General features: G+C 48.8%; 1 protein-coding gene across 6 annotated transcripts in view; it reads right to left on the bottom strand.

Annotated features, from left to right (window-relative positions):
* The window catches only part of ADGRL3 (adhesion G protein-coupled receptor L3), a 697,726-nt gene extending 687,723 nt beyond the window's left edge, over positions 1-10,003 (bottom strand). For 4 of the 6 annotated variants that reach the window (XM_087827185.1, XM_087827178.1, XM_087827180.1 and 1 more), the window contains exon 1: positions 9,582-10,001. The gene's annotated coding sequence lies outside the window, so the exon portion shown is untranslated. Of the gene's footprint in view, positions 1-9,581 lie in introns of all 6 variants that reach the window. The other 2 variants (XM_087827196.1, XM_087827189.1) reach the window with 2 other exon arrangements.
* Positions 10,004-11,591: the final 1,588 nt, after the last annotated feature.

Raw genomic sequence — 11,591 nt, forward strand, 5'->3', positions numbered from 1 at the left:
TGATGTACTTTTGAGAATTCTGCCTCTAAACATAAGATTAACTTGAATAAACACATATGCCCATTAGTAGCATGAAATAACAAGTACAATAATTAGATATCTCAGATAGATGGAGTCATCTCTCCAAGCCTATTTTGTGTGCTTTTACTTCTATCTGCATTTTCTTTATGCTGCATTTATTCTTATTCAGTAAGTTTCTGTTTCTTTAGTTTCTTCTGGGATAACTTTTTTTTTCTGTGCAACCTCCACTTCTGGTTTAGCCACAATTTTCTCCTTTCAATAAGCACCATCGTAATGTGGCTGGTGGAGCTCACACAATTCAATTCAAACAAGAGCTCTATGACCAATGATATATCTTAGGGGCTTTGTTCACCTGGAGGTACTCAATGCCTAAATAATCCACATTTAAACCTGAAAAATCAGAATTACTCTCTGCTTTTTTAAGCACAAGCAGCAAAAATTCAGCACTGTGTGCCACCAACCCGGTGTCCAGTGCCCGTCTGGTACTTCATTGTACAGTGGCACCTCCACCATCATGGGATGGAATGGCACATGCTGCTTACGCAAATGACATATTTCAGATATTTGGTGGTTTTTTACATATGCACAGCCTCTTTGATAAGTTGGGGAGTTGCATCGGTATTTTTCAAACTGAAGAGCTGAATCCCTTGATTTGCGTGCTTTTGTTAGGATTTCTGGGTCAAGTGAGGAAGAAGACATTTTCCAAGATCACTTCGGCAAATTACAGGAAAAGAGTAGACCCATGTGTAATGGTTTTCCTAACCGATTCTTCTGATGCCTGATCTGTCTCGGTTAACAAAGGATTACTGTGGTGGACAAGCAGGTTTTATCAGCCCCTCTTCCTACTTCTGTGTTCACGATGGCCCTCCTAATTGAGCCTTTCCTCGTTCAAGCTATTTGTCCATCCACAGGGGACCACAACCCCCTCACCAACTCCACTAAGCTGGTGATAACAGGCGGATCTAAAACTGGGACCCGATTCAGACTGTGGTGAAAGGGAAAGAATCCAGTAGGCAGAGGGAAGGAAAAGTGGGTACGGACATGAAACTGGAGCAGAATCCTAGCGGTACTCAGGTGCTACTTTTATTTTTATTTTTATTTTATTTATTTATTTTTTGATGCCTAGGTAAACCTCCATCCTTCACCAAGAGTCTTTAAGTGAGAAAAACAATAACCTCGCTATAAATTAATCATTTGGTCTAAAGCTAGTTGCAGTTAAAAGAAGTAATAAATTACCTCAAATCTACCAAATCTTGTAAATTGAATTTAAGTCCATATGACATCTGAGATGTCGCAACATTCTGGAATGACAGTAAAATAATATTCAACTGTCTTAGATAAAAATTATTAAAAATTATAGTAAAATTTAACTGAAAATACCTAAAATTAAAAAAAGAAAGCAAGATTGTGTATTGTTTTAGAAGAAAATGGTTGCCTGAGGTCTTCTTCTAAAGTCCACTACAGTTAATATGATCAAAACTTGACAGATTAAAGTCAATATAAAAAAGGAAGTCTAGATATACACATGCCTCATGTTAACACAAAGCTATTTCTCAATAGACTCTTTGTCCACTCCTTGAAGTCATGATCAGTATTCTGAGTCAAGGTTCAGACAACCACCATCAGCCATTGACAAATCAAAAACACTGAAAATTTGAAAAAAAAAACAGAGAGATAAATGCAAACCAGTTGAGCCCTGCCATTCTTGCCAGATATAAAAATCTCATGCAAAAGGTGACCATCGGGACCAATTCCTCTCACCCAAAAGCGTTTAGAAGAGTTTTGAGGAAAGGAAAAAAGGAAAGAAACCGAAACAAAACCAGAGACTGCTGAAAACCCTCTTACAGGGTCAGCTGTCAATGGAACGCAGTTTAGTATTCAGGTTACCCACCCACGCGGAACATCAAAAACTGGGCTGGAGCCTGTCCCATCCCCGCCGGCTCGGGCTGCTGGCGGCGGGAGCAGCACACTCGGACCAAAGGGGGGGCCTTTCTACTTGACTTTCAGTTTCTTGAATCACACTTCAAGACACTTAAGTCGCGTACAATTTAGCAAGTCAGCTGTCCAATGTGCAGCTTATTCTTGCATTCATTTTCCCCACCTACCATGCTGTACACTCTTTCCATTTTAACATAAATGCTGGCCAACAATAGGTAGAAGTCACACATTCTAGGAACTTCTCTTATTGGCTATTGTCACTGAAACACAGATGTTAATTCTGAAATTTAGACTTATTTATGAGCTTTCCCACACTTGTAGTCTTGAAGGCAACTCTGGGATCTGAATTTTAAGGGGCCATCTGCATTTATAGCACTCTTACGAAGACATGAATTTTGGAATTATAAATCTTTTAAAGGTATTAGAATCCTTAAATTTTAAAGTTTATGATGGCTTGATTTGGTGACAACACTGTATATAATTCTGATGCATTTAAACTTAAAGAGCTGCTGAGGCCATGTGAAAAGATGATCAGGAGTCTAATTTAAAATGTCTTCAGTTAAATTGCTAGTTTCATTTTATACCTGATTTAAAGTCAGTCTTCAGACACAGCACTTGGTGGCTGTCAAAAATATTTTCCTGTCAGGATTATTATTTTGGGTGGGGAATTAGTAGCCGAGCATAATTTTTTAAGATTAAGAGCTCAGAAACAGGTACTGTACAAAAGGTTAAAAAAGAAGAGAGGAAAGGAAAATGGGAAAGACAAAAAAACGTGAAACCTTTCTCGGCTGCTTAAGAAAACGCTATGGACTTTCATACTAACCAAGAACTCTTCAAGTAAGAAAATAATATTTGATTTAGCTAAATGTTCTCAAAAACAGTGGTTAAGGACATTTCTAATAATACGATGACTAATAACGACAGGGACCATTCATCAAGCGCTCGATCCGTCAGGTACATACATTCCTGTTCACCTCCGGTTCCTCACCCCAAACCAGCAACGCAGATGTCACGGCCTCCACTGTACAGACAGAGCCGACAGAGCCAGGGGGTACGGAATTGGGACTGTATTCCAGTGTCTGTCATGCCAGAGGCCATTCCTGACAACTTCATAACTAGGGACAGCACCCAGCTACGCCCATCTGAGGAGTGCACTTCTGTTTCTACAACTGTAAATCGGGATTCACCAAAGTGCAGTGAAAGACAAGCGCTGCGATACTAATGTCACTGCGGTGGGTAAAAGGGAAGTATGTAGCCAGCCATGGGACACATACACAAGGTGTCCCAAAAACACGTATACACACTTAGAATGATTACCAGGTCAGTGTTTGTTAACACTGAAAAGGAGTGAAAATTAAGGAAGTTACCAGCTGTTAAAGTATGTATACATTTTGGGGGGGACACCATATATACATAAAACTTATAATGATATCTCTAAAGTTTTCCAATAGATGTCAAAGTCCCATTCAGAAGTTTACAGCTCACACTGAAACTTGAGTATCCAGTGAAGCTAATCTCTGTGTGGGAGCTCGTCACTCATCAGGCATCTTACCGCGCACAAACACACTGACCGGCAGTGTGTAATTACCTCATGGATCTTCCCTGAAAACGGCCTGTTGCGATGCGTAGACAGTGATTAGCAGACTAAGAGTGTAGTGAGTCGTCCTGATATCACTTCAGAAAAGTGATTTCCTCCCTAATAATTCCCAAGACACATAAATATTCAATTAGGTTCTTTGAAATCTAGTTTTAATTGGGCATTCATACTCTATCCAACTGCAAACTTAGCCCAAGTTAAGAAAGGTATTTTATTAACTCATAGTATAAAAAAAAAAAAAAATCCCAACAACGCTTCATCAGTTTTAAAGTGGGAGGGTAAAAAGAAAGGCAAGATTACTACCTTTGTATGAAAATTTCAAATTTAATAGCATTTTAAGACATGCACTAAGGCAATGAGTTGAAACGTAACTACATATCTGACTCACATGGGGCATTGATTAATGTTTCCTGGGGCCCTCATGAGACCTAGTAAATAATAATAATGATAATAATAATGACAGCAGCAAAGACCTGCCTATGTATTGCGTGCCCAGAACTGTTTGGAGCGCTCTGCATATATTTTCCCATGAAATCTTCACAACAACCTATGAATTAGGTACAACTGTTATACGCATGAAAGCGTATCAGGAAACTGAGGAGTAGAGAGATCTGGTATGTTGCCCAAAGTCAAATAATTTATCAAACCTGGGCACACCATGGCGCCCCATCTCTTCACCACCACAGCATTCTGTCTCTCCAGATAGCAGGATATCAAGACCCGGGCCTAGGTTTTAAATTTTCCCAGTAGCTCCTGTGCTACTGTTGGGACACCAGGCTGGAGACCTGGCAGATTTAAAGTTTCAGTTTCACTAACTGGGGAGCAAAACAGTTAAAGGCAAGCTTTCTATGTTGGGTAGAAAATAATGAAAATGTCAGATAAGTAATAAAATTTCCAACCTGCTTTGTCTTTTTAAAACTTGAAAAACCCACTTGTTTTCTCATCCTGGATGGCTTCTTACATGGTTAAATGGGGTAAGACTGATAAGAGCAAGGAGGCAGACCTTGGAAAAGTCATTAGCAGCGGTTCTTAGGCTCTCTGGTCCCAACACCCTCTTACATGCTTAAAAATTGATGACCCAAAGCAACTTTGAATTGTGTTGGTTATAACTATCAATATTTATGTATCCATAATAGTTAAACTGGGGAATTCATTTATTTATTTATTTTAGATAGAGTAGAAGGGAAGGAGAGAGAGAGAGAGAGAAACATCAATATGACAGAGACACACAGAATGGTTGCCTCCGCCCCAACTGGGGCCACGGAATCAAACCCGCAACTCAGGTATGTGCCCTTGACCAGGAATCGAACCCAAGACTCTTTGGTCCACAGGCTGATGCTCTAACCACCAAGCCAAACCGGCCAGGGCTAAACTGGGGAAATCTTCAACACAAGCACACAGGCCATATACCATCAGAGTGATGATGTCATCGGAGATCATGTACCTTCTGGAAAACTCCACTGCACACTTATTAAAGTATGAGAGGGAAAGGCAAATGACATCTTAGCATTACTATGACAATGTTTTCTCTTGACAGAGCTGAGACGGTTTTAGGGACTCACAGGTTTCCCCAGAACACAAACTGAAAAGAGGAGGTAGTCTGCCCTACAAAATAACTGACACAGAAGTTTTACCAGACATAAATATTCAGTTGGGTGATTTATTTTTCCATCCCAAAGATAATTTTCATAATAAATAACGTTATCACTAACAATATTCAATTTAAATTCTTGAATGATATGGACCAAATGTTAACTTCTAATACATGCAGTCACTCTTATGAAGAAATTTGTTAATATTAAATTATTTTCAGTGTTAACGAGACATGAACAAGACATAAGTTATTAACATCAACAGAATCTGTCATGATCAAATATAGGAGGAACTCTCACCCTTTCACCCACTCCCTAAAAACAGTGAAGTTAGTTCGCTGTTAATTCAGAGTAGGACAGCTAATATTTAATGTATTTTGTATTTATGAATACATGAACACACTTCACAATCCTAAAAAAAAAATTACACCTGGCTGTCTATGCAGTAGTAGGGTTCTTTTAATTGGGCCACATAGACACTCAGACCAGGGTAATGACATTAAATGATTGGGGAAAATACATACATCTTAGGACTCATAATTGATAGCAAGAGGCATACTTACCTACTTTCTCAAACTGGCTAATAAAGATCAATATCAAAATCTCAATGAACAAAAAATCTGTTTCTCTCTCCCCACTGATGAACAGCTCCCTAACCACACACACACACACACACACACACACACACACACACACACGATAACAAAGGGGAAATGTCAGAAGAACCTTACTCATATTTGAATGTTCTGCATTTTATTATAAAATAGGGTATTCTATAAAGAAATGCATTTGCATAAAAGAAAAAGGCATCAATGCAATAGTAATCTAAGCATAAATATGTCCTTGAAGGCAAACAAATGCTGAATTACAATACGGCTTCTGTCTGTGTGAGCTAGTGCCTATTTTGAATGTAATACAAATCTAAGAAAGCAAAGGGAAAATAGCCATTTGCAAAATTTAAGGAAAGAGCATCTCCCTCTAAGTCCCACTGCTCTAGCCATACCATGCGAAATTAAGGCTGTAGAGCACTTCTCAAGATCACTCTTTGTTCTTACATACAAAAATCACAACCAGCTTTCCTAATTCTGGGCAAAAATGCCCCACTTCTAGCAGTAACTGTCACTCCTATTTGGGAGCCCTTTTCAAAGACAGTTTAAACCAGCAATTAAAGCAGTACAAATGAAATCTGAAAAACAATTCAGTTCAGCATTGTGTGCATTACTTGACTAACTTCAATCCTTTTGACTGTATAAGCTTTTTGAATTTTCTACTTAGGATTTCCTTGGCTATAGTTAACCAAGGAATCAGAACTGTGCCTTTCCTAATCACCAGAAACAATGCCAGGCACAGTAGCTGGAGCCAGTAAATCTCATACCATCAGTCCCAGTGAAAAGGAATAGTTAAATCTCCAAAATGTAAGATCATTATAAAGAAAATCATTTCTAAAAGACCCTCCATTCATATTTTGAGCAGAGCTCTCAAATCTGAAGGATAATCAGAACAAACAACTTAAAATGAGACATTAGAAGCATTTACCCATCGGACAAATCACATGTTGGCTTATCACTCTTCAGGCCAGGGATGCCTGATGCGACCTAACATGTCTATCTAAAAGATTTAAATAGTTCACATAAACCTTGGTATTAATCATTCCTTTTACCCGGAGTTCACAGAAATAGTCCAGTTAACCATATACACCAATGGAGCAGGTTACTGGGTATTTAAAGATAAAGAAGTGCTATGGGATGGCAGTCAAGCACTCGGACACATTCACCTTCAGCTAAGGACAGCACAGTACACTGACAGACACAGTCCTAATGACATCAGGACCTGTGGAATGTACGACTGCTAGGAAACATGCTGCTAGGAAACAAAGAACAGATCTGATCAAATCTTCTAATGTAAGGACTTGGAATCATGGCGATTAGATCTTCTAAAATGAGAGGACAAGTATTCTTTAATGTGCAGAAATATCTGCAAGTGTAAAGACTTTAACACATGCCCTCTAGAAATGAAACAAATATATGAAGTTAGATTTCTGTGAATTGAATCACAGTTCTCTAAGTTTTATTTTAAGATGACCACCACTAGCAATACCTCATAAAAATACAACAATGAAAATCAGGCATCAGTGATTCTGTATTCCTTTTTTTATTTTATTTTTTTTTGAAACCTAAGTTTTTTCAAGAAGTGAAGATCTTAAAAAGGAAAAAATGCAGAAATTCTGGTATCTAGAAACAAAGTACCCTTTTACATTTACAGTACTACATTTTTAAAACAAAACAGAACAGAGCCACTTGCAACAAACAACAAAGCAGTCAGAGCTAATCTACAACTAAGGAATTTAATCTTTTAATTATTGAAACTAAAAAAGCAGTTTCAACTTTTTAAAAACTGTTTATCTTTGTACACTGTTAACCCTTGCTCTGGTTACCAAAAAAAAAAAAAAAAAAAGTGTGAAACAAAGCTAAGAGATATTTCAAGGCAAATTTCCTTTTAACTTCTACACAAATTATGTGAAAACCTCTCTGGGTGATACTATAGAAGAGCTGGCAATTCCATGTGTAATCCACCTGCAGACAAACTGAGCGCTAGGAGCTCCAGGTCATTTAGTACCATCACAGACTGAAAAATGTACCAGGGAAATCTGGCTAAATTCTGTTTAATCTCATAGGGAAATAAAGAACATTCTCCAAATGAAAAATTACTAAAGGAGAGCCTGTGGATGCTAAACCGGCATTCTTTAACTAGTTTTGCTGGCCCACATGACACTGAATTAGCAGACCGCCGAACGCAGGAGGCAGTTTTCCCTTCCTGCCAGGGTCTGCGCGTCGTCGCCTCATTTCCCCAGCAGCCGGCTGGAAGGGTGTGAAGTCAGAGGCGCAAGGAGCCTTCCACTTCCTAATGAGTAATCCACCCAGGAAAGCGGCGCAGCAGGCGGCGGGGGACCTGGGGGAGGCGGCGGCGCCCTCGCCGTTGTTTACCCGGCTCGAGCCACCGCGGGCGGATCGCACACCGGCGCGGGGCGGAGACACCGGCGGCTCGCTCGCCTCGAGATCGCCCAGCGGCCAGGGCATCTCTGCCCATAAATAAAGCAGCGCGTGTTTCTCTCTGGGCGAGGAAAGTGGCCAGAAAATCCCGGGGAGCAGGGGGTGACGCCGGCTTCACTCGGTCATTCCGATCTGCCGGAGGGATGGCTACACTAGCCCCTGCCCTCCCCAGGGCCAAGCTGGGGCGCGCCGGGAGCTGCGCCAGGGACTCGCGCGCCCCGCGGAGGTGCTCCTCGCCGGGGGGAAGGGGACACGCGAGGCTTCCCCGCGAACCTCTGGGCCCCCGCGGCCTCCTCAAACCAGATTTTCCAGTTAAGCGGATCCCAAGCGATTCTGATAAGCAAGCTCAGCTCAAGTAGCATCAGCTCTGCCATCCCCTGAGCGCACGCACACGCACACGCACACACAGACACGCACACGCGGCACCGCCGCCAACTACCCCCTGCCTGGAGGTGGCCCCCGACACACACGCCCACCCACCTACACTGCCGCGAGACGGGGGGGGGGGCTCGCTTAGCTCCTGAGCTCCAGCGGCCAGGGCGCCGGGGCACCCCCGCTCCGAGGCAGCCTGGAGCCTCCCCTTCTCCCGCGGGAAGCGCCGGGGCGCCTGCCCTCCTACCTGTAACCCAGCGGACCGCGGCCATCAGGACTCTGCCCATCCCGCCCCAGCGCCCCCGCCACCCGGGTTCCTGCAAAAGCACCCCCCCAACCCGTGCCCTCTCCCAACACCGCGCCGCCTCGGGCCACCCAAGAAAGTGGCACCTTTCTCCAACCAAGCCGCCTAACAAAGCCTGGCGAGCGCGTCTGAGCCACACCGCCGTGAAGGGGACGCAGCAGGCGGGGTGCGGGGACGCAGCTCGGCTGCGCGACTCGGGGGCGCGACACGGGCAAACGCGGCCAAGGATGCTCCAGGCAGGTGTCCAGGGAGGGTCGCGGCGGGCGGGCCACCCTGCAGTCCCTGTAAGCCCCAAGCCCAGCTCCTCACGCGGTGTCTGTCGGTCCTCCCGCCTCCAGCGGCACCGGCTCCGGGCAGGCGGAGAGCAGGCGCCCCCGGGTCTGCTTTCAGCCCCCTCCCGAGGGGGGCACCGGAGCGAGAGAGGAGGGAGAACCCCCGGGGCGCGCAGCGGTCCTGCTCCCCAGCGGTCTGGGCTGCGAGGGAGCCTGCTCTGCGCTCCCCTCATCCCGCTCGGCCGCCCCATCGCCCGGGAGCTGGGAGAGCCTCAGACCCGCGCAGCCCCAGCGCCCGGCAGCGCCCGCATCGCGACCGGAGGAGTGTGCGTGCGGGAGTGAGTGGGGGTGATGCGCGTGAATCCCGCACCCTCCCCGGCCGCCCGCCCCGCGGACGCCGGTCAGCACAGTTGGGAAGTAGGAAGAATAAATTACCTCTCGTGGCCGCGGGTCCCTGGGATCGTCCCATCAGTGGCTCAACAACCTGCAGCCGGGCGCCGTGTCCACAATCCAGCCATGGAGCGCGGGGCAAGAGGCCGCCCGCGCCGGCGAAGGCGCCGCACACGCGGCCCGCAGCCGTCCCCGGCGCGCAGAGGCGGCGGCGGGAGGGCGGAGACCCGGCCGGGAAACGCAGAAAGTCTCTCCCGTCCCCTTCCTCCGGCTACGCGGCCGCGGGGGGCCCCACACGCCGGTCCTCCTCCTCGCCTCCTGGCCTCGCACACGCCAAGGGGGGGCCCGAGTCCAGACAGAGGGGTTCGGTGTCCCTCGCCGCCCGCAGTTGCACAACTTCGGAGTCGAGCCGCGTCCCCAGCGCGGCCGAGGGGCCCGAGCGGCAGCGGCTAACCTGCGGCAGGCAGCGCGGGGCCGCCGCTCCCGCCGCCCAGGGAAAGACGCCGCCGGAGGCACGGAAAGCCCCGCACCATCCCCCAGCCGGTCCCTGCGCCTGGCGCCCCCACCGCGCCCCGCTCCTGCTCCTCCTCGTCTCCCCCTTCGGTCTGGGGGCGGCGGCGAGGGAACGGGCGGGGGAGCCGCGAGGCCGGGGTGGCTTCTCCGCCTACCGCCCCCCTCCTCCGCTCGGGGTTCGCTCCCCGCCGAGGGTCTCCTTTCGCTCCCGCAACCTGCGCCAGGAGCCGGAGCGCGGGCCCCGCAAACTCCTTCCCGGGGGCTCAGCGGCGGCGCCCGGCCTCCGAGGGCTGCGTGGCGGGGCGCGGAGCCCCGAGCCCCGGGCTGGCCGCTTAGCTCGCCGGCCGGTCTGGACAGCTGCGCGCGCGGGGGGGGCTTCATGGCGCGGCCCCGCGCTCCGCGCCGCCGCCGCGGCTCTTTCTCTCCTCGACTCGCCGAGCGGCGGCGGCTCGCGCGCCCCGGACGCGCACTCTCCCCGCGCGCTCTCCCGCGCACGCCCGCGGAGCCGGCCGAGCGACCGCGCAGCCCGCGCGCACCGCCGGGCGGGAGGCGAGGAGACAGAGGGGGCGAGTCACGGGCGGCAGCGGCGGCCGCTGGCGGGGCGGAGGCGACGGGCCGTCCCGGGGCAGCCGGCGGCCGCGGCAGCTTCCACCGGGGCCGGCGGCAGCATCCGCATCCCCGCTCCCGGGGCAGGGCGAGCGGGGCCGGCGAGCGGGCGGCGCTGCGAGAGCCGGTCGGGGCCGCACAGCCTGCGCGGCGGGTGCAGCCGGGCCGAGCCGAGGCCGGAATGAGCGGCGGCGGGCGGGCGCGGGGAGCGGGGAGGGGGCGCGGGGACGGGAGCCCGGAAAACCCGGATCTGGAGCGCGCTCGGGCTCCGCCTAGAGCTCGGCGAGCGCTCGGAGGAGGCACCGCGCGGGCTGCTCCACGGGCTCCCCCGCAGGGTTCGTCAAACAAAGGGCCCCCCCCCCCCCGTGGCCCCGAGGCCCCCGCCCCGCTCCCCCCGCGCTCCCCCCGCCCCCCCAGGTGAGCAGAGGCCGCGGGATGGGCGGCCCCGCCCGCGCCCCGGCCCAGCCGCAGACTCCCGCACAGTTCCCGGCGCGGGCACCGGGCCCGGCGCTCTCCGCCCTCGGTCCACCTTACGTGCCTTCAAACTTATCCCAACGTGCAAGTTCACTGCAGACTCTAGAGCGTTCTTCCCTGGTAATCCAATGGCGGGATTCCATGATTTTTCTTTCACAATACCAGAAAAAAATGATCGTAATAGATGTAGAAAGGTGCCGGCTCCACAGCGATGCCCTCCCATAGGAGGAAGTCCGCGCGAGCTAACGGAGTGACCTTGGTCCATTACTGAGCCCTTTGTCCCTGCTTTGTCACTGAAGGGGTTAAGTAGCTGATCCCTAAGGTCTTTTTCCTTTTGAAATGGCTGCGGTGTTGTTACTCCATGAATCAGTCAATCCTAGTTACGACTGTGAGAGAAACTGAGATTTTTTTATATACATCTAACAAGCGCATTATATCCAAATTGTATTGGAACATATGTAT

This window comes from Miniopterus natalensis, chromosome 1 (assembly GCF_054644295.1).
Source record: "Miniopterus natalensis isolate mMinNat1 chromosome 1, mMinNat1.hap1, whole genome shotgun sequence".
NCBI classification, from domain to species: Eukaryota; Metazoa; Chordata; class Mammalia; order Chiroptera; family Miniopteridae; genus Miniopterus; species Miniopterus natalensis.